The sequence below is a fragment of the Centruroides vittatus genome, unplaced genomic scaffold (genome assembly GCF_030686945.1).
Source record: "Centruroides vittatus isolate TY-2023 unplaced genomic scaffold, ASM3068694v2 contig_879, whole genome shotgun sequence".
NCBI classification, from domain to species: domain Eukaryota; kingdom Metazoa; phylum Arthropoda; class Arachnida; order Scorpiones; family Buthidae; genus Centruroides; species Centruroides vittatus.
The window spans coordinates 1,679,210-1,704,251 of NW_027122571.1; the positions used below are offsets into that span (position 1 = coordinate 1,679,210).

The 25,042-nt window shown below is 31.9% G+C and overlaps 1 protein-coding gene across 3 annotated transcripts in view; it reads left to right on the forward strand.

Moving 5' to 3' along the window:
• Positions 1-11,891: 11,891 nt before the first annotated feature.
• LOC136983253 (protein muscleblind-like) overlaps positions 11,892-25,042 on the forward strand; it is a 136,504-nt gene continuing 123,353 nt past the window's right edge. For all 3 annotated transcript variants that reach the window (XM_067279957.1, XM_067279956.1, XM_067279959.1), the window contains exon 1: positions 11,892-12,052. The gene's annotated coding sequence lies outside the window, so the exon portion shown is untranslated. The remainder of the gene's footprint in view (positions 12,053-25,042) is intronic.

Genomic DNA, 25,042 nt, shown 5'->3' on the forward strand with positions numbered 1-25,042 from the left:
ATAATGATATGTATACAGATAATTATGATCATTCTTTATTAAATAAAAATCATTATAAATTTTGTTGGAATTTTTCTGTTATTAGTCGTAAAATGTTTTCACCTCACTAACAAATTTTATTCTCAATTTATTTTAGATATTAAACAATAAAAAATATTAGGACAATTAGAGAATATATAAAATAATACAACAATAATATAAGGAATTTATGAATGAAATGAATTATTTTAGGAAATTAATAAATTTGGAAGATAAATATTTTATTTTAAAATAATTATTTTTAATCTGCACTCTTAAAAAACATTTTCAAAATATTCAGAGAATAAAAAAATGAACTAAAACAATTTTAGAATGAAAGTTAATTGATTTTAGATGATTTAAAATGTATTTTATTAACAATTATAAAATAGATTAAATCTAGAAATAAATGAAAGAATTAGCATTTTATCACTTTCTTCATTTATTAAACTGTTGTAAATTTAAAATTTTAAAAATATTTTTGAGTGGAAATACATTTTTTTTTTTTTCCTCTTTTGTTTTCTTTTATTCTAAATAAAATTCTCTCTATATGAATAAGCTAAGGTAGAAATAAAACTAAAAAATAATTTTTTAATTATTTAGCACAAATATTTTTCATGACAAATTCTATATGAAAATTAAATTTATAAGAAATATGTAATGTTTTAGATAATCGGAAAAAATTAACTGACTATTTTGGCTAACAAATATATTTTTATTGTCCATTTAAAAAATATCATTCCATTTATTCATAAGAAACAAATTAACTCTGTAACTGTATTTTATTTATTAAAAAATAAAAAAATAGAAATCTAATTGAAATAATTTTATTATAACAATGATAAATTTTTGTTTACAGAGCAAAAAAAAAAAAAAAGAAAGAAAAATACTTCATTATTGGATTAATCATTACTTATTAAAATTTATTGCATGTGTATGATTTATCCTGGCACTTGGAATCTCTTCTAGGAATTTAATTAGTAAATTCTTTAGTATCATTTGTTTTCCTTATTTTATAGGAGTTATTATGTAGAATACATATGAGTTCACATTAATCTAGAGCAATTAGAAAACTATTTTAAGTTTTTTTTTTATGTAGTCATTTGCTTTGAGCTTTGTAATATTAAAATTAAAAGATAAATACATTGAATGTACTGTTAAATATTAAGACATTTTAAAAACTTAAATTAAAATGTAAAATCTTTAGAATACTGCAAATCTGGCCCTAAAGTGGTCGATATCGACCCCAGGGGTCAATAAGGCATTTTGGGGGGAGGGGCGTTGGAAAATGGTTTATTAAAAAATATTAAAGTAATGGGTCGTTCTGGATGATGTAAATTTGAACGCTATGAAGAAGTAATGATGTAAAGTAGATCTTTTGTATGAGAACGATGGGTGTAGTTAATACTGGCTTACCAGATTTGTTTATTTTATTTTTATTATCGATTGTATTAGCAAAAAAGAAGAGGAGGGTCGATAAAAGGTCGAGAAATCTTGAAGGGTCGTCAGCTAAAAAGTTTGGGTCTCCTACTGTAAATAATTAAAAAAATTATAAAATTTGAATCAAAACGTAAATTTTTTTTATTAGTATACGATTAATTTTTTTAAAAAATGTTTAATTTAATTTAAAAAATTTGATTGAATTTAACAAAAAAAAAGTCTGAAAATTAATTGAATTCCTTACAAAATTTTAAAAATTTATATTGATTATCCAGATGCAGGAGAGTGATGCATATGAATCATTTAGTGACAGCAATATTGTGTAACATCAATAGAAGAGTACACTCCAAAAGATCTTTTAAGTTAAAAATCGTTTATACTGAGAATAAAACGATATTCACCATTCCAACAAGAGATCAATAATTCATTCTGAATATCTAACACTAACTGTACTGTAACAATGTACAGCTTGAAAGTGTGCAGCAGTATGAAAAATGGAGAAAGTCAGGGCTGGGTTGTATAGCCATGACTACTACACCAATAATATTTGTCATTGCCATCGTTCCCGAACTAAGTAAGCAAGATAATGAGGATAACAATGTACCTTCTTTTTTTTGGCATGTGGCAAAAGATAAATTTTGATGTAGTATTACGCGTCGTTAGCTTCCCTTCCTCTTACTAATAAATGAAACTCTGGCATACTGGAAGTAATGTTTACAATTTTAGAGAAGTGCAGGAGAGATCATATTTTATTTTAAATTGAGCGTGTCCAATTTTCGCCTCTCTTGACTGAGATGTATTTTGTGACTATATATTGTGTTGCTCATTGATTTTACTCAATAGTAAATCCACGCATTATTTTTGCTATTTCTTTATGCGCTTCTAATAAAGATGGTGAGAAAGCAATTACGAATAAATTATTATTATTATTATTATTTTTAATCAATTATAAAAAGGCACGAAATCTCTCAAAATCATTAACAGGGTGAACGAATGTTGGGCAAGTAAATTTGAGTTAGAAATAGCCTACGTTCTCTCTCAGAAATGGGATTTGAACAGCCAAGAAAGTTCGCAATCTCACTAAAAGTATACATATTTTACATTTAAAATTCGCATTTTTTGATAGAGAACAATTTAATCAAAAAATTTCCATCTTGATTGTATAAATTCCTTAAGATAAGATGTACAACCATATACTAAAAGAAAGAAAAAAAGACTGATAATATCTCTTTGCTGGTTTATCAGCACTGATTTGTTACTTTCCCCGACCAAATTTAGTCACATGAAACGAGATAACATCAAAGACTGTGAATTAATTTACTTCTCGTCAATTGTATTCACTCTCTTGGGATTTGAAATGGAGATTCCCGATCTGACTCAGACAACTGAAACACCCGTTGTAATGCTGGCCTATCATGGAAATATAATAAATTACAAAACTACAGTGTTTGAAGATTATTTACAAAAACATTTTCATCGTATTCCGTCGTTAAATACAAAATAAATAAAACCGTTTTGATAATTCGATAAAATAATATATAATGGAATGTCTGTAAATTGATTTTAGGAAGGGCAATATACACAGAATGACTTTGATTTTTTTTAAATTCTAAATAAACGTGGTAAATTCATATAAAAATTGTTTTTCAAGCTTTATACGTTCGATTTTTCTTTAAAAAATCCAAGATCTGTAGATCCTTTCGCGTAAAAAATTAATTTAATTAGCAAATACTCTTTTTAAATGTTTTCCGTTAACAAAGTAACTAATTTTTTTCCTCCAACTGCTGTAATTTATAACAAAAATTTTTTTAAAAAATGTTTTAATTCATTCAATAATTACAGGCAATGATTAAAATAAAAGCAAAAAATACAATATATTAATTAATAAATACAATAATAATTATTGAATAATGTTACAATTTTAATATTTGAGATTAAAAATAAGGCAGTGGGTACAGAGAAATGTCATACTTATACTAAAAATTACGTCAATTATTATTAAAGTGTTAAAATACAGTTTAAATAAGTGAATTAAATTCACTGTATTTAAAATTAATTATGAATAAATTTTAATCAATTATAAAAAGGCACGAAATCTCTCAAAATCATTAACAGGGCGAACGAATGTTGGGCAAGTAAGTATTTCTCCTACAATTATTATAACTATTCTAGATATTTTTAAGTTATTTAGGATGATACGAAAAGGTTGAAATATATACAAGGCTATATAGTGAAATTTTAAAATATTACAATGAAACAGTAGTAACTTCATACCAAAAACAGTATTATTAGTTAAAACTCTGACTCAATTATTTTATCGTGATTGAAATATTCTTAACTATGCTTTAGAATAGTGATGGTGTCCATGCCACGATTTTAAGTGAATGTTCAGAAAGTTAGGTTTTTATAAATTATAAAAAATATTTGATAGATTTCAGAACTTTTCACGTGTAGTCAGAGGTGTAATAGTAAATTTAAAAAAGGCGATTCAAACTCGGGGTGCCTGTTATCGTCTCGAGTTTGAATCGCCATCATCTATGGAGTCATTTATGGGTAAAGCGCAATATCTGCAAAATTGCTTAAATGATTCAAGAAATGGCCTTTATATTTGTAATCAGCACAAAGAACTATGCAAGAAGTATTTTTGGCCTTAGTACATAGTCTAAAGTCCAACCATAAAGTACACAGGCTTCGCCCTGCTTAAAAAAAAAACAGGACGTCGCCCTGGTCGACTAGAGTAGTGTAGTGCGTGTAGTGTGAAAGCAGGGATCCAAAGCTGTAATGAAAAGTCTTAGAGGCCACAAATTATAGAAAACTAATCATTAAATAAACAACGTTAAAGCGTCGAAATATTGGAAACTTTGAAAATTATCAAAGAGACATGGTTTTGAACGAAGAAAAAAAAATTAATCTTTTAACAGAAGGAAACAACACCTTAGCATAAATAAAACTAGATGATAATTTTGCATTTTTCTAAAAATAAGAAAGTTTTATGAAATTAATACAGACTACATATGAAAGTTATTATTAGGCGTGTAATGTGGACTGAAGCAAATTAAAATTTAAACTATAAAAACTTATCTATATTTGTATATATTACAGTATACGGCTACTTTTTATGACTTAATTGGTTCGTGGAAAACCGTCGTAAAGCGAATCGCCTGTTTCTCATAAGCTGTGTCATAATTTGATATTACATTCTTAGAAATAGTTTTAATTAATCATATAATACCACGCAAAAATATCCTATAAAAATGCGACAACTCATGCAATCATAATAGGAAATTTATACCAATCTCAAGTACGGAGATTTAGGCCTGCATTATATAAACTTAATAACCGATTTTTTTAAATAAATAACGTAACTGCAAAATTTCTAGTGTAGACGTGAAGCGATTATTCCGAAGGTTTGAATAAAAGTTTCCGGAATATAGGCCTATACGTTGCCCATTGAGTAACATAAAGGTTTCTCCTAGATTTGTATTCAATGAAATAAAATAGAAATATTTCTTTTTAAAAGAGTCGCCCGTATAAAAAAAAAATCACAAAATATGTTGTTAAAAATGTCTTAGGTCGTGAAGGGAAGTCGTGTAACAAAGATCTATAGAATTGGCATGGTTAATATTACAATTTAATATTTCAGTGAGACAGAGAAATGTCATACTTTAATAATAATTTATGTAATTTCTAGTGTAAGTGTGTATTAAATTTACAACTTTTAGAGGGAAAAAATAAAATTTATTAATTCAATGACAATAAGACGAAAATATAAATCTTGTAATTCATTTTTTTATGATATTTTCTTATTATTTATAATGGATAAAAATGTATTTTTTGGCAAACAAATAGAACAAAAGATATTCACAAAATGATACAGTTATGGAATTTTATCACCATTAGCCAATAAAATAATCGGTTCTAAATTTGTTTTAGGGATATTATTGAATCAAAACTTGTCTACATTATGTAAAAGAGACTGTATTAATTGTTCTTATTTTTAGCTTTTATAAATTCAATAAATGGAAACGTTTACGTGTAAAAACATGTGTTAATTTTTAATAAAAATTCTAATAATTTGTAAAAATATTTTTGTGTAAGTCGTTAGCACATCTCCCTTACATTTAACGTTATTTCTTTTATTTATATTTGTAAGAATTCGTTTCGTGAAGGCTAAATCTCTAGTCATTTGTATCCATAATATACCTATAAACAGAATATTGTTTTCATTAAAAATTATCACCTGTTCTTCATGACGCAAGTTGCACAATAAGAATCTTTGGAGACTCCCAAACTTTATAGGATCTATATAAGGTATATACGAGTATATTTTGAAAGAACAGGTGCATTTCTGTAGAAGTAGAGTTTTCTACTAGAGCAAAACAAAACAAGAAATGTTTCCCTATATAGACAGTGAAGCTCTCCAAAAATCAGTAACACAATCTTACTAGAAGTGCATCCTTTCGCTGGCATTTATTTTTCAAAAAGTGCACTTCTCCAAGTTGTCAAGATACTTTACGGAAGTTGATTTAAAAAAAAAAAGAAGAAGACCCTTAATTTCTAAACAGCTGGTCGTTACTAAAAAAAAACGAAGACGTAACAAGGAACGTTACGCTCATTACCTGACTAATCCGGCATATTATGGAATGTCAGTTAATTGTCATTTCGCTCATTTGCATAGTGAAGGTGCAGTAAGGAAACACCGTTCTGCTTGATCCATTAACTTTTCCCCTTAAATTTTTTCTTACCAGATGTAATTAATGTCTGGTCGTTAATGCACTTCTTTTGTCAAAAGAAGCTAAAGTTGCAGAATGAATAATTTCTAGTAATTTTGGGGTCTTATTACGCGGTTTGTACATCCTTTATTCTAACAATTTATGGTAACTTCTATTATCTATTTTCCTTACTTCGATTGAGACTCGTTTTTTTTATAACCGGAGAAAGTAGTCACCTACAGAGATATATTATATTATAAAATATTATCTATCTTTATTTTTCCGCTTCGAATATTTGATATTTGAGGAGCGGAACCTACTGGAAGCGGAGCGACAGGTGCTAGTTTTGTGGTTTGTTTCCCAGTCGCGTGCCAAGTATCGCTGGTGTGTCTGCTCATGTGCAAGAGTGTAATGTGATTTTTTTTGCACACTTTTTTTTCTAATAATGGAAGATACTTTAAACCAGTTATTTTCAATCTAGATTTCTCAGTAATGAAAACTTTTCCTATCAACAAACTCGAAAATAATGTTTGGAATTGATGATCATCGTCATTTTAATTCTTAACATAGCTTTAAAATTTCCATTTATTATTGTTATTTTTTTATTTTACTGTGTCTGATTTTAGCGTATTGCTCTTTCATTTACCGTATATCTAAATATTATTTTTATACGTAAAATTTCTCGTGGTACAGTACCAGAAATTGCTTCACAGACGTATCACTGATTTAAAAGCAATATTTTAAATGATTTATGAGTGTGGAGAATTTTTTTTTCTTGTTCTGTAATAAATATCCTTTATTTTTTATTATTTTTTTAAAGGAAATTAGAGAAACAATTGTATTCTTTAGTTTTTAGGTCTAACCATGGTTTTATTTTTTTTAATCTAAGAGAAGCTGGCCAATGTTTCTGCCTTTAGATAAATTTTGGTTGATGTTCTCGAGTAAAGGCAATTAAGTTGTTGTTATTGAATTTAAACGGAAAATTAAGTTTCTCTTTCTGTATATATTACAATAATTATTATTTTAGGATTAAAAAAAAAGACATTTCCTTATAATTATTAAAGGCTATTTTTTTTTTTGTTAAAATGTTTTAAATCTTTAAAATAAAATGCAAAAAACCATCCTTAATTCTAAGGATTATTTGGATTAAAATAATGAAAAAACTTTTGCAGGAAGTAATGAAACGAATTTTTTATTTTTTCTAATTCAAAAAAAAAAGTAAACCTGGGTAGATTTTTCAAATAAAATAAATGGTAAAAAAAAAGAAAACAATAGTAAAATAAAATGGGTCAGATGGTATAAAGGTTCGTCATTTTAGAAGATGGACAAATATAGATATTATTTGATCAGTGCAAAAGGACAAGGGCGGTAGTACTTCTGCGATATTTATAGCAATAACTCAATTTAAATGCTGCATCCATCTTATTTGTCGTATCTTCTACTCGATACGGTGTTACAACTGAACAATTGCATTCCCTGCAGTCTCAATAGTAAATTGGGTTTCGTTAAAACTATCCTTTATCTTTTTCCCGATGCTGATGTTTGACATTCAGATCGGGAAAAGCAACACTTCATGTGATAACATTGGTTGCAGGTGGTTACCTTTTGTCGCAGCTGCTTTGCTTTTGCATCCGTCTTTCTTTCATTTTCTTACTTTTGATGATTTTTGACCTTCTTATAGCCTTACAATCCTTTTGATATTGATATTAACCCGTTTTTCTAAACAGTAAACGATTGTAAATTGTTGCGCATCGGTATTTATCGCATAATTTTTTATTTTGAAAATTGATAAATACTGTCATTTAAATTTAAGTGTTTATTAGCTTTTAAACCCGTATAATTTTTAATAAAATTCAATTCTCAGAACTCGTACAATACATATAATTTTTAACTGGGTTTTGTTTCTTCAATGGCACTTATAATTCTGAACTTCTTCAAACATAAAAAATTTATTGTAGTTCTAAAGTTATACACGTGACAAATTTATAAGCTCGTTATTATTCAGAAAAAATAACGTTAAAGTATGCTTAACATAATTATGTAGTTTCTACTTTAATTAGAACCTTTAATATAAAATATCTCCAATGCCAAGAATGGTAGTTTATTACCGTAACAGCATTATAAACGACTAGTTCTCTATCATATTGAATAATCTTGTATGCTACAGTAATACTAGCTAAACAACCTTCAGCAGCTTGTATATATAAAATGACATTGTCAAAATATCCAATAGCTGTTATTACTATAGTAGCATGTTTGGTATATTGTAGTTGCAGAGGCTAGGAGCAATAAAGTTACCCGTGATCTATTGTTACTATAGTAGCATTTCATGTAGTGATATGATATGCTACTTTGTCGGCAATAAAGTGAGTCGTTAAAGGTAAGTTATCATGTTGTTACTAAAAGTAGTATTTTGTAACCGTCACTGATATACCTCTACAGCAATAAAGAGATAAGACTTTTTCTGTAAAGATATTAGTATTCTATGCTGCTTTTTTATGGTAATATGTTATGTTTGCTTAAGCTACTTCGTGGCATCTTTAAATAAAAACAGGAATGCATTAAAACGTTACAGTTACGGGTTAAATTTAGAAGCTTACTGCTATAGGAATAACTTTAAAATCAGAAATAAGTGAAGGAATGTGTTACTTTTTAAATAAAATAATAATTTTAATTGTTTCTATTGCAACGTATTAAATTATATAATAACAATTGTATTAATAAAATTAAAAAATGCATGCGGAGTCGTTTATTAGTGTGGTAGCACGATTCGGTATGAAGGCAATAGAATTGTTGCGCTTGGAAAAAAAAATATGGCAGCTTTTTTTTATTATTATTCAATTACCTCATTGCTATTACAGAAGAAGGAATAGCAAAGTTGATGGCGAAGAAAATCAATGACGTAATGATCAATCGTGGCTTGAATACAAAATTACTTAATAAGGAAAAGGTCCCTTTGCTTCTTCCAAACGAATGACGTTTCTCAGTTTTAATTGAAATTTATCGTTCCGCTCGTAATTACAACAAAATGTTTACAACATCGTAAAACTCGCAAACAAAATTATCAGTGGAGGTCTGATTGAAATGCTTAACAAATGCTTCTACTCTATCTTTTTTTTAAACTCGTTTTCTTTTTTCTCCTCCTTCTTTAAACAACGTAAATTCAACAGCGTAAAAAATTCAAGTAAAGTTTATCTTAAAAGTAAAAAAAAAAAATCTGAAATCGGTGAACGAAAAAAACCCTCTAATTTTAAAAATGATTCCTGTAGGTGATATTTTAGCGCGACAATCACATGAGCGCAAAATATACCTCGAGGCAATTGTAAGTTTATACACGACGGTCACGAGCCTACTACAAATTATGCTTCGGGGCCTACTACATAGTAATCATTATTCACAGGATAAATGTATGCCAATTTTATTATGTATCATTTAACCTATAGGCATTTTTTTAAAGTTACGATTATCCTATTCAGTTTTTTTAAAACTTATCTATCACAGATTACAGTATTTACTTTTTAAATATATAAAATAAAAAGTAGCTGTTTTATTGTGTTACAGTATATATTGTTTAAGGTTATAATAGTTTATTAAACTCATAACTTCAGTAGTATACTTTATATATATACTTTTTTTTTTTTTAATGTAAAAATGTAAGGTTTACTTTAACTTTTATTGTGTAAAATAGAAATGATTTCTGTAGAATTATAAAGGTTAATTTAGGTATATTATAAGTATGTTACAGTCAAGTTATAAAATATTTTCCATGCATACTTCTCGTGTTTTCTCCGTCTATACGTAAAGTATAAAGGTAAGGAGAATATAAACGTTTCTGTGCAATGGAAAAGAAAAAGCTGTAAAAATTTCAAATAATTCATTGGTTACAAATCAAACAAGATTAAAAAGAAAGAGAAAATAAAAGCGGGATTGTGTTTCTTTTCGGCCTCTTATTGAATTTTCTAGAAATGAGTTCTTCTGATGTCAATAAAGGGCTTTCCCTTTATTATTCCATCGAATGCTTATGCATGAAGTAATTAAATATTTTCTTTATTCTACTTGTTTTAAGTGTCAAGAGTGTCATTAAAAGCAGACACTCCGACAGAAGAATGCTTTTCTTTTCTCCTTCCGACCAATCAATAAGATCTGCTGATGTTTTTCTTCCCTCGTGCCTCCTACTCACTTCATGCGCAGGCAAGTAACATTATAACTAGATACGTGATACTTTACGATGTATTGCATGACGTTTGCAACTCGAGATGCTCTTTATCCCGAGCGAAGGTTGCCCCCGTAGTTACTTGTAATTCGGTAGGCCCTATAGGCCTATCGATAACACATAACCTTTATATAGGACGGGATCGTTTGTATATTTACCCCCCTCCCCCTCTAGGCCTATTCTACGCTTTGTTAGCGTATTCAGTTACCAGGATTTTGTCCCGAATGCCCGATAGTCGTGGCCTTAAAAAGGTAAAGCCACGCATTGCCATAATTCTTTAAAAATTAAATTTATTTATTGGTAAATTTAATTTTAAATACTTTTTAAAAGTATTTATGTACTTCATCCCAGTGTTTTCGTTCACGTATAGGAGAGGGTGCTAGTTTTAAAACAGCTTCTTCTTCGATATTTAAGAACTTGCCGAAATAAAAGTAAAACTTTTTTTTTTGTGCATAAAATTAAATACAAATTGTCTATAATCTAAAGTTTATATACGTTTTATATTCCTCAGATTCGAATTCGTAGAGATATCATTCGGCAAATTCACACTAGATGGAGACACTACTCCGAAAGGGGTAAAGACAGACAAAGAAGAAAAATTACAATTTTATTTTATTATTTTTTTCGGTGAAATAAAGTTTTAAAATAAAAAAATATATGTATTTAGAATTTAAAAAATTTCGAAAAATTTATTTTAAAGATATTAATTTTGCAGTGTTTTTTTCCTCGAAAGTAAACATTTCATGGTTAATTATGAGAGTATATCTAAGATATAATTAAGTTTAAGACGAAATGTCGAAAAATTCGTTAAAACACAGTGGGAGTTGTATGAATCACACAGTTTCGCCATCGCCAACACGTCATGGTCTGGGCCTACACGGCGTGCCGACAGAGAAGCTAAGCTATACAAGTTGCGTAATTCGTTAATTTTCTGGGAATAAGTAACTTAAAACGAAGCGAAAGAAATTCCGTATGGTCGAAGCATGTTTTTGAAACAATTTCTATATAGAATTTACGACTTTAAGTACCAGTCACGTGACGAAAACTTCTTTACTAAGCATCCCGATTGAGAAAGTAACTATATCTCTTTCCGACAGATGGCGGTGCCGCATAAAGGGAGTGGCAAAAAGGTGTCGATGGGCCGATATATAAATATGTACAGAATTACTTTGTCTTCATTAATTATTCTAAATAGAAATTACGCGACAACAAAAATAATATAGTTTCTTTATTACGAAGTTAAATGCGCCAATTATAAGCGAGTATTGTAAACAAAACTCTGGGAGATTTAAAAATGGCGTCGAAAAGTGTTAAAATTTTAATTATTAAAATACGGGAAATTAATACGGGTATATTTTTCGATAAGGATTTACTTATGGCGAAGAAGTTTCTAAAAATCCATAAACATGGACGATAATTCAAAAATCGAACTTTTTTTTATTTTTTACTTTTTTTTTATTTTTTAACCCATTAAGAGAATACGTCATCGGGAACCTCTACTTTTCAATGCGCGTGCTCAAATCGGGCCAATGGAGAGACAAGAAGCAGAAAGAACGTGCCAGTGGCCGCGTGCAATCTGACTTGCACCACGCGCCTAGTGAAGATGGCGAACGTCGTCTAACGTCTTTACGTTTTGACACAACGCAACGTTTCAGCCCAATAATAAGAGGTGAGTCTCGTCGTTTACTTTTTTATTTCATTCCCCGGTTCCCGATGGAAGACGGGAAGGGCGCATCGCTTTATATAAGCTCTTTTGCCGTATGTTTGGGTTAACAGCTGTGACTGTCAAGCGACTCGCAGCGCATATGCGGTTGGCGTTACGCGTGGGATAGCGCGGCTCCTAGGCATCTGTTCGCGTCCCGATGGCCTTCCAGTCGACTTTTCGACGCTTCGTCTCCACCTGATGCGTTTTCGACACCCGGAGGGGTGTGGTCGCCTAGAACGTAGTTTGATCGCGTGCCCTTTCACCCACTTTTCTTCTATTTACTTACGTATGGGACCGATCGGGCGACGTTGGCGGCGGTTCCTTTCCGCTCCGGTCGGTTTACGTCCAGCTTTGGGCCGAGCGATAAGAGACGGCCACCCTCCCCCCTCTACATCCGTAAGTAAAGAAAAAGTGACGTGTTGCAGTTGACCTCTTTCTCGATTTAAGGACCACTTCGTCGATGACGTCACTAACGTCACAATTCTACCGCCCGTGTCCGTCTGGCGAGGTTATTAGTATTTTTATTAAGACCCAAGGTCTTAACTTGTTGCTCCGACGAAATTTCCGACTGACGGAGCCAATGCGAAGTTATCGAATCATATTTTCGATTAACTCGGGCCCTACAGGTCGTCGGGATTCGTCACATCCTGTTACCGAATATCACCATGGCAACAGTCAGCCAAACATTCGCAAACTAAACTTCTAATTTCGGCAAAGGAAGAATACGAATTGTTTTCTCTCCTATCCACCTCGGCTTTTTCCTTTTTTGCTCTTGTTGTTTTTGTTTTTTTTTTTTTTTTAGTCCAACTAATTTTAATATAGAACTAATTGCCGAACTCTTTTGACTCGAGGGTATCGTCGATTATTCGCTTTACTCATTCCAAATGGTTCCCGCGAGACTAAGCGATTACAAGATGCTAATGAGAGAAGGTAATTAATGTACTACTAAATTTTTTATTATTATTATTTTTTTATTTTATGCCTAAGAATTCGACTTTAAAAATTCGGTTGCGAAATATTGCAAAGGCCAAGGGTCGAACTTTATTTTCATTCTTACGGAGGAAGCCGAGAAGTGAATACAGTTTGGAAGGTTTTTAAAGCACCCGGCAAAACTTGGTTTCTTTCAGATATAATCTAGTAACGCTTTTTCCTTGTGCGGAACATTTGATAGGGTTTGGCTTTTTTTATTTTTTCGTTTAAAAATCCGAACCTGTTGCGAGATCGAAAAGATTTTTAATATGCAAATGTCATTTTATTTTTTCATTCGCTTGTCTTGTTACCTGCATTCATCCAGAGTTCCGAAAATAACCAGGAAACTAACATAAACTGAAAATTATTCGGTCAGAAATTCTCCACCTTTCTGCCAACCCGTCAGCCAGTAACCAAATCATCGTCTTGGCATCGTTCCCTTTTACTTTTTCTACCTACGCCGTGCTATCTTTTGCCAAAATCCGCCCCCGATTCTCATCAAGCGTGGAATTGATTCCGCTTCATCTCATCCTCTACAGATTCAAGCTTGTTTGGGTGTGGTTGACTCATGTTTTCTGTAAACAGCTAAATTTTTACTTTTCCTTACCAGCGGTGGCCATCATCCAATACAAATGTATCAAAGTGTCATAACTTTTATGCACTCCGTCTATCGGAAATCTATTCAATTTAAATTTTTTTAGAAAATAATACAGTTTTTCAATATTTTGGACGGTAATATTTTGCTGATTCGGATTCAAAAAGCCATTTTTTTTTTTTTTTTTAATAAAAGAGAGGTTTTCACGAGTGGAGTGGTGGATAACAGATTCCCTTTCCTTCTGGAAATTATGCGAAACCAGTTCGAAATTGGGTACACAATTTTCATTTCTGCTTTAATGAATTTCAACTAAGATGTGAAAATGGCCAGAAGGAAGGAGAAAAGAAAAAGCCAAGTTAGATTATGATTTTAACATGTCACTCCAGGGAAATCTCCCAGCGAAACACTTAATGCGGCTAACCTGCAGGTTTTTACATACTTGTAAAAGCAAATGTTATCAACGTTAATTTGTTAAGAAGAGTAAGAACTGCTCTCTTTTTTTTTTCTTTCTTTCTTTTTTTTCTATCGTCCTTCTTGTCCTCTTCTCCCTTTTGAGGAGGCTTAAGGATTGGTTTAGGAGCATTTGTTTTTCTGGAAGAAGAAAAAAAAATCTCTTCGGATCTAATGGCTTTTTGTATAGATAACCCGGGTTGTCCCGCATAAAAACTATAAACAGTTTAATTCGAATTTTAGTTTTGGCAATTTTTGGAAGTTTAATTTTCGTTTCTAGTTACTATTATTAGGTTGTTTTTTTTTATTTTATTTTCTTTCGTGTCACCGAGAAATCACGTGATTGGAATACTTTCTACGTATGTGTCGGAATTTCTGTTTGGGGACGACGCCCTTTCTGTCCCCACTCCCACCTAACCTGTTTTCTTATCGCCCAATTGGCTTAACCTTCGAAATATAGCATAAGTTTGAAAAAAAGATGCACGTTTTGATCTCGTGGCCTATACCATACAACCGATTCCAACGGTAGGAAAGCTAATTTGTAATCAAATATGACTCGTGGGTAGGAATAATTTATTTTTCCTATTGTTCAAACTGCTGTTTGGTTAACAAAATAGCGAGTTTGAACCGCGATAAATTGCCAAATATTGCACTGATGAATTCTTTTTCTATCCAGTGGGAATTCATAGAGGGAGAACGCGAAACAGAGCTGAAAATGTGTTTAAAAAATTATCAAATTTCAACTTGAATTTTTACATTTTAAACAAAATATCCGATAGATGCGATCACTTTGACACTTAAGAAAAATGTTACCATTGGTTTTAAAGTAATGAATTGGCAAGCGTAATTAACTTTCTAGGAATATTAAGTTACTTTTAAAAAGTCGAACAAGTTAAGTTACTAATACTGCTGAGTAAGGCTACACAATATGCCTACACTTTCAAGCTTAATTCGTCTGAAGAGTTTTTCTCTGGGGAAATTTTTTCGTTGAAGTCAACAAATAATATATCCGGACGGAGAATTTATTAATAAAAGTTTAACATTTCATTAACAGAATCTCGTAACGAACACTCGTATTTTGCTAACTAATCATAATCTTCGGTATCCGAGTGTGTAATCGTATATCGCAGAAGGGTTTTAAGCTTTAGGAACGGTCACATAGGTTGGAATCGTCCTTGAGTGCATTAGAAGGTCAGCGGAAGAAGTTCTCTTTACGCCACCTGCTTGTCTTATAAATTAGGCAACCTGTTTGCGAAGTTTCTCATATCGATATTCGTTACGACGCAGATGTGTCGGAGGTCGCCTTGTGTAACGTGTCCGTAACCGAATTAAATTCTCGCATTCACAATTTGTCCTAGATTATACGCCGCTTCTCTTCCAACCACACGCCGAAAAGTCGAAATCGCGGATTCGAGGTCCATATCTGTCTTCAGTGACGTCATCAATAGGAGGTACTGTCCTACTTTCTCTTTCGTAACGTTTGAAATTCGATTCTGTGGAACCAGTCCGGCTTTTTATATATCCGGCCCATTAGTTAAGAATTCAATGGATTGTTTATTCAATTAAATTAAATACGTTTGATGTGTATTTCTTTTTTTATTATTATTATTATTTAAATAAAAGATCCTCGAGACTTTTAAATTCGAATCGTGTAACCAGATTGGAATTACACACACACATACAAAAAGAAAAAAAATCTAGGTGCGAGTTTCTGTAAGAGGAAGGAGTCATTCTGTAACTGCACTAAAGTAATTATATGTTTACTTTACCTACTTTTTTGCAAACGTGCAGACTTCCTGCATTACCACGCCATTTGAATCCGAAAGTCAGGCTTAAAGAGCCGATAGATAATTCTATAGGATTAATAAACGGGCAGAGTTGGCTTTCTTGGTGGTAATTTTGCTGCTGTTAAATGAAATTATCAGCAAATTAGAACCGAATTAGACTCGGGGGAATGGACAGATGTAATCCTAATACTAAAGATGTTACTGCGTTTCAGTTAACAGCTCTTATGCCAAAGAAGAAAAATCGTTTTATCCCAAAATACAGTTTTAGTCGCCCCGTCGTGTTTACACTTGCCAATTCCTATCTTCAGCAGAAGAAGAAAAAGGAGGAGGCGAATAGTTCTCACGTGCCTGCCAACTCTCTAGACATATTTATTTAACCTTAAGTTGTCAGGCGGAATGGTATCGTCCTTTAAGCCCTACGAGCTGTACGATGTGCTCTACATCCCTCTAGTGTTATGCTAGTCGAGCTGATAGTGTTATCTTCTGCGAAAAAAAAGAGTTGGGATGACCTTGAAACACCATACGCGCTACAATGTATCAGTAGTAAATTATTATAATATTCATTGTTATGATAATTTCTAAAGCATGTATAAATAAATTAATTTTTCTGCCATTCCGCACCAAGCCAGTTTTTCTATTGATATACAGCATTCTTTGTAATTGTTGATATATGGAATTTTTCGGTCATCCATCTAAACACGTAGCATCCGTAAGGCGAAGTTGCCTTCAGTTAAGAAAGTTCAAATGCACGAAAACATATATCACAGATTGAAACCCGTTTATTTGAAATGAAATCTTTATACTAGTAAAAGAGTCGTTTGACCTAGCTCATGATTGATGGCTCCTGCAGTTTTTTCAGGTTGTTATCTTTCGGAATGAAAACAGGAAATGAACTAACTGTTTGGGAATTCAAAACAAAATATTTTCGAGAATTTCTTATAGCATATTTACGGATTTCAGTTTATTAATTATTTTAAAAATCTTTCACAATACTCGGGCGTGTCATCAACTGCAAATTGTTTTAGCCATTTTCTTCTTCGTCTTCGTGCCTAGAACCACAGCGTAGGTAGTGTACTTCTTATCTTCTAGCTTCATTGATATAAATAATAGTTTTGTAAAGTGTAAGAAACTACGAATCTCTGGCATGCAATCAGGCATCAGTCGAGGAAAAACAGTTTATAAAAAGGGAAACTATTCTTCTACTCTCTTAAGCCACATCTTTTTTGGAAGAGAAAACGGTTTATTCTCGCGAGATTCCTTCCATTGTGAAGCGTGTTTAACCCGTCTGCGAATATCAATCGATTGCTGTTCCTGAGGGAATCTCCGGACAAACTGCTCAAACGATGCTCCACAACCTATTCAATACTTCATTGTCCCCCGTTAACTCGCTCGGTTTCGGTTGTAAGACTCTTCTGTTCTTTTTCTTTTTTGCTTTTTTCTATATTCCTTCCGAAAGGATTTAGTCAAATGTTGCGTTTTATGCTTTTTCGGGAGAGATGCCTTACACCACACCATCTTGGATATATTCGAGGAGAATTGGTCTTTGCAGTTATATTGTTAGGAGATGTGATTCAGCTGTGTATTGGCCATATTAAGATGATATCTCTTAGAGAGCGGCCATTTTCCAGTTGCCATTCTATCCTTCCCTATTACTTAACAGTAATGACATTAAAACTGCTTTTTCTAATTATGCTGTCATTAAATTAACACGGCATGTTAATCGCATAATGTTTTCCCTTTAAAAATAATGAATAAATTTTATCACAATTTATCTTAATCTTTGAAGAGTTAAAAAGAATCCTTATCTATTGATAAAATAATATTCGGATGATAAATTTTAAAAATATTCTCAGATTTCTATTTACTTTATACTTGATGCGATGGTATTTATTTTGCATTGTGATAATTAGAAAAGCGGAGCAACCAAATAAATTATTTAATCGAGTAAATTTTCTATTAAATTAAAAGGCAAAAACTAGTTTTTACATTAAATACGGCAACATTATATTTAAGAAGCCGAGAAGAAAAATAGATGGAAACAATGGTCTGTGTAGCTTTCATTTAAATTTATATATAAATGAATATCTACGTAGAGACTGTAATAGTTGAAAATTCTACAATTATTCGCCCTTAAACGCGTAATCGTCTTAGATTTAACACGCCAGTCAAAGGTGTGCATTAACAATAGCCACAAATAAATGCTCCTTCTCCTTAATCTGAATAATCCGCATCACTATGCTAAGTAACTATATTCGTTAAACCAACCATCTTTAAACTTGTTATTTTTATAATACTACATAACAATCTTATACTGAATTGCTAAACATTTCTCGAGTAATCTTATATGAAATTTTCTTACAGTTTGTTTGTATTTTCTTTTTCGAACTGATGGATTGTGAGCTGTTACGAGTACACAAACTATATAATCTCATATATTTATACTATTCAGTACGTATGTAAAGAATGTATTTATAACTTTATGTTTAAAGGTTAATTAAAGCGGAATCCGTAAGAATTTTCTGCCCTTTATAATATACATTACTTATAAAACGCTTGTTCATCAAAGATTTTAGACAATTAATTCAAACATGTTCACAGAATATGGAGCAAATTGGACTTTTAAAATAACGCTGCGCCTCTCTCATTGTCTCATAATTATAAAATAGGCAGTTAATAAATACTTTATTTGATGCTTAAAATTTTATGGATAATAATAAAGTAAAGGAAGCAATGACTCAACCTAAATGGGCCTTAACTATGCAATGTTGTGAAGTGTGGAAGTGTACGCTGCACTAATCACATCCCATTGAAAGAATGAGTTGACAGTTCTATTTTTAGAAGGACTAGCCACATAATATAGATGCCTGGTTAGACACATTGTTTTAAAAATTAAGGCGGAATAAATCAGGGTTATCGATTGCGTTTCGAATTTCCTTTATTGTGATAATAAATGTTCTAATTAATTAACTAGAAGTGATTTGTAATTTTTGCAAACGTGTCCGAAGTATCCATAAATGAATAACAGTTATATATACAGTTTTCATGGTCCGGTATATTTTATCTTTAGAGAAAATTTAATCGATAGGCGACGGAAGGAAGTTGAAATTAACGATAGTTAGTGGGATGAATATAGAACAATCTTCCATCTTCCATTGACCATATCTTATTGCTGATAATAAGGAGATTGTCAACAATGTTGCTACATCTGTGCACTTGAAAGTGAATGTTTTAACTGCAATGTGCCTCTAGAAACCGCACAGAATGCATTTCCTCTGCCTCTTGGGTATTAGCGAACGTAATTTGTAAGCTGAATCGAGATAATCAGGATGATTGACACGCTCGTTTATGATAGCAACTTTTGATGATAATGGTTTGCCCATTTAATAATAAGGCTTTGAATGTTTACAATTACGCGGCATGTAAGGTGAAGTCACTCTTGAGGATTGTAAAATTGCTGGAAGGAATGGATTGTTCGTCTTTACTATCTCACAAAGCTTATCCAAGATCTATCTTAGGAGTAGATTTCTTTCTTTATTTCTCGGTTTGGAAAAGTTTTATTCATTTCTCCATAATCTCGAAGCTTATAACCGCAGCTCTTCAGATATCCAAAGAGATTGTTTATCCTCAATCTCTTAAACAGGATCATGCACTTTATTCTTCCCATACTTGAACTTTTTCTTACAGCATCTAAATACTATTCTTTTGCCGTCTATCGATAGGCTAACAGACCCATTCTTGTCTGTCAGTTACGTACACAATGTATTTTATGCATCCCCAGGCTGTAGAATAAATCCTTTCAGTAACCAAGTGAAACTCTCAACTTCAGCATTCCTTCATCTTCACACATTTCTGCGCAAATTATCTTCATTAAGATAATCCGATAAAGTTAAACTACTCTGTCTTTATTTGATTAAATCCAATGATTAAGAGAGGAATAAGGTTGTTGACTCTTTCAATTTTTAGCTTAGATCCTTTAACTCTGTATCAGTTAGTAGTAGGGAAATTTAATTTATTTATTCGACATTTTATCTAGCACAGAATGCATTTCAATTCTTTAAAATTTCCGTGCCTTGTGTCTGCACGCCATCGTTTTATCAATAATCATCTACACAGTCACACCGCTCCTTTTCTATTATCATGCCGATTGTTTCTTTCCATAGTTTTTATTTTTCTGCAAGTTAGATCGTTTCCTATAAGTAATTTCGCGATTTATTTGCTTATTCTCTTCTCTTTATTTCAAATTTACCTTCAACTCCATTAATTTCTGCTATACATTGTGTGGCACTCTTACTGTTGAACTTGGGTTCATTGCTATTCAGATTATAATAGTAGCTAAGTTAGTAATTGTTTTAGCAAAATATTCACTAATTAATTCAAACTGTTTAATTCAAATTTTCTCGTCTTTAAATTTATTATAGTCAAACTAGAGAATAATTTACCGAAATTTGTTGTTTCCAAGATACATTTAATACAAAGTGATTTAATTCGAAGCCTTCTAAATGTCAAAAGTGCGCTTTGAGATTTATCCTTTAATTCTTTAATATTTTGTTAAATGTCGACTTTAAAACATGTTTTAAAGCGAAAATAACAATGTATTACTTGTTTTTTAACAAACGTGAAGGTGTAGAATTGCTTGTGACAATACATTTTTATAAATAAAAACATTAAAAAATTACAATATGCATTAACTTATTGGGAAAGATTTTAAATATATATATATATATATATATATATATATATATATATATTATAACGTAAAATGATTTAACAATTTCTTTACACCCCTTTCAGAAGAAAAAAAAAGAAATATTTTCAATAAAATTTGTACAAATTGAAATAAATATGAATATTTTTAGTTATTTAAGTCCCAATAGAATGAAAATGTTAAATAACCACTATTATGTAGTTGTTTAAAGGTCAGTTGGATAATAGTTGACACACAGTTCGTAAGATGTTACCGACAATCCTCATCAAGGTTTATATAATACCTGTACCTAGAATAGATACGACTCACCAACAGCTGAGTATCCTTTGTGAAAGCCTCTTCCTCCATCCATAAATGCCTAAAGGATGTCAGAATCAGACTAAATGTAAGCACGACAGATATGTCAAGCAAAGTTTGATTCTTCTTCAATATGTCGACTAATATTCTCTCCTATAAATTCCTTCTTTTTTCCATCTTATTCGGCTTTTTTACATCATATTTTTAAACATAAACCTTTATAATATTCTTTGTTTATTTTTTTATTTACGTTTCTTTCTGTCAATCAATATAACGTCCAATTCTGTAAAACAAAAAAAAACTAATAATTTTTCGAGTGAAACTTATCGACAATTTTAGAATACAATTTTCCTGTAACAGACAAATGCATATTGACTTCGCATGCATCTAACCTTCTTCTTTTCTGTACAATTTCTTTTTAAAAATCCAAGCATTTTCTGTACGACAACGATTTAATACAGAGAAGATGAGAAAGCCTCCATCCGTTTTAAATTAATCCCTCCATCTGTAAAGGGGGAAAAAAGCCTGTCTCTTCATTAAGTGAAATCAAGTCTTCCATTCATGCTTCTCTAAGGAATTCGAATCTTCGTGATGGAATGTGACTTTAACAAACTACCTGTCAGAACCATGCAATCCTCTTGCAAGATCTAAATGGACAGTGGCTCACTTTTCATGTCTATAAGTGCTGGAGTGTGTCCAATGATTTACAAACTTCCTCTTCCGAGCTAATGATAATTAAACCAAAAGGACGGTTTGACCCAATTTTAACTGGATTGACTCATCCTCGACAGAAATCCCTTTTTTTTCCTTATCGTAAAGGAAGTAACAACAATGAATATTTCACTTTCTGCAGAAGTCTTTTCCTCCGTAAGAGGAACTCGTAATAAAGATTGTGGATTCTTTAAAGTCACTGAGGATATTTTAGTTTGAGCCGAGATATTAGAGACGTAAGGGTACATCGATGTGGAATTGATGTTGCTTGTCAAAGTTCTCATTTGGCAGTTATTACAGTCATTCATCGTCCGAACTCTACTCATGCATGATACACATGCCAAGAGGTGCTAAATAACGATGAAATATCGCAATGTATATTAGGATAATTTTATCTCCAGAAGTAAAAAAAAAATAATAATAATAATAATCGAATGGCGACATACTAAGAAATTAAAACAAACTGCACGCTGTAAAAAATAATCGCTTGGGTTTAAGACTATTGAAGAACCTCAAATGGCTTGTGTTCTTTTTTTTATAGCACACCCCGCAGCTTTTAAGATTTTTCTATAAAAAAAAAAAAAAAGAAAGTCTCTTTAGTCAATTAACTTATTTCACAAAATCCATCGTTTCTACGGAATTTTGAAATAAATTTTCTTCTATATTAAACGTCGAAATTTATTTAAAACGAAATTTCCACTAATAGCGTTATTAATTTTAAATTAGCGTGCATTTTATATATGCGAAACACGATTTTCTAAAAATTAAAAAAAATAATAATAATAAAAATATTCACAAGAGAAATTATTCTCATTTTTTCAAATGTCTACGCGTCAATAAAATGATATTTTATTTAAAAAAAAAAAAATATTGTTTTTAATAAAGCGAACAATGCAAAAAATGTTTCCATGTATCATTCTGTTAAAGTCTTATAAATGTAACGGAATAAAACTTTGTATTTTTAAACCTAAACAAAATCTGAAACAAGTAAACAAATAAGTTTAGAGAGAGGAGAGGCTCCCTTCCATAGAAATCGAAATGGTCGCGTGCGGATCAACAGGAACAGTTATTTCCTCTGCCTTTCCATATATTTTATTTTGTCCGGAAAGTAATTCCGCTTCACTTTGAAACAAAATGTAAAAGTTAATCGATCCTCTTTTTATATATTTATATATATTTCCTTTTATTCGTCATTAGCTTTTAATAAACTGTATCCACAATCATTTTTCCGAATTAAATATTAATTTTTTGGGGATTAGCTTCAATTACGATATATATATATATACACAGTATATAAATGGAAGAAAGTGAACTTAGAGAGAAAAAAAAATCGATGGCTATAGGGTCAATAATACGTCTGGTAATTTGGAATGGGTTATTATTAAATGCATATTACATTATATTTCTACGAAAAGGAGTTATGGGAAGTGCGACAACAACGACGGAATTAATTTTTTTTTTTTTTTTTTCTTGCCATTGGAAGGGCCCAAAGGAGTAATGTTATGTCGGCGGGGAGAAAGTTAAAAGGAAGCGAGAAGGGCACCGGATTGCGGAAACGTGATTTGACACTTATATTCCCCGGGCAGAATTTTGATCCACGACGATAAATCAGAACCATAAAGATTGCCCCCCTCTTCCAGATTCACTTTCAGACATTTTAGGGAGAAGAGAAGTCTACATTCAGTCACACGATAGTTGGCGGAAATTTTATCACCCTTTTCGTTTGTTCCGTTCCAACTTATCTACAATTTTACGACGTGCGAGAAGATTTCGGAAGTGAGAAAACAAGGGAGAAAACGAAGGAAGAGAAGGGGAAAAAAATAAAAAAATCAAAGGAAAAGGGCAGAAACAACAAGCAGACGTTACTAGGTTTCTATTTACGAGTCTGTGTTCGATTTTCGTCGCCTAACCCCATCGGTCGGACATACAGGCGCTTTCGTGCTGTACCGTTGGATGAGAAGTCTAGACTCTGTGGCGTCGAGCGGAGAGGGCCACGCCTCGCCTCTACCTGATCCAAGTCGAGCAGACGGTTCGATTGGGTGGAGCTGGCGACGGTCGCAATGCTCCAAAAGATCTCGTCTCTTCTTCGTACCGCTTGTCGCTCCACTACGCTGCAGACGGTTAAATATGGCCGGACTGCGCTCGTTAGGAAGGGCGTTCGGGGCGCCAACGCCACACGCGCTTTTTAGGAGCGGTGTCTGCGGGGGACGAACCTTTATACAAATTATTGCCCCTAATCACGAATCATTGCCGGCGTTGGCGGCTTAATCGTGCCTTTTCTTAGGCTCGTGACGCAACGGCTGGCTTTTAAAGCACCCCAATAAAACTGGGAGCCATTTAAAATCAAATTTTTTTCCTCCTCTCTGCAACTTTGTAACGTTTTATACATACAGACTTATACATATAATATAATATATATATATATATATTTATTCTCCCTGGTATTTGTAGGGGGAGGGGAATTGTTGGCTACGAAACACGCATATTTTAAAACGGATTATCAGAATAAAAGTCCTTTTAAACGCTTGTAATACTTGCTACGAAATCTCTTATCGGGGACATTGCGTCTATGACGCCCTAGATTATACGAACTTCCGGCACGCCACTCCCTTCGACACAAAAGAAATTTCGGCGTCATATATGTAATAATAATAATAATAATAATACTCGATATTCTAAGTAATAGTGGATTGGCACATCCTTATTTCCCGTTCATTACGCGAAATTAATGAAGTTTGCATTTTTTTTAGGGGGTGCGACTTAAAAAAATAATAATGCGCTTGTTTAGTTACGTAAGATGTAGTTAATAAGTTAGAAGAGGAACGAGAAATTGTTGTTAAATAGGAAGAGACTTCAGTTGTGTTAGGATGATGTCCTCGTTTCGTCGCCGGAGGCGGTTAACCCGTCCACCCACCCATTGTTACCGCGTTTGTTATTAAAAATTTCTTCGTGAAAAATTAGAAGATTCCATGAAAATATATTAACGAAACTTTAAATTGAGAGCTCGACCTTATTATGTGCAATAATAATAATAAATAATATAATAAATAAAGACAGAAATATAACGTATAATAGAGGAAAAAATAATCCCGGTATCTTATTTCTTTTGCAAAGTTTTTTTTTAAGGCTATTTACATAAATAGCACAATTTATATTTGATTGATATTCTTTCCGTTCGTAATTGGATAAACATGATAAAGACGAAAGCTTAGAAGGCTCCGATATTGGTTTTTTTCCCGTTCATTATATAAATTGAGCTTTTCGAATTTAGCAACGATGAGTGGGTGGAAGAATATAAATTATTATTATTATTATTATTATTCAAAATTTGTACAAAGAATTGTGTACATGTGTTAAGAGTCGCGAGTGACGTAATTTCGGTGGAAGTTGTATAGATGCTCGTGCTTTTGCAGGATGCGATGGCACCTCTGGGGACGTGT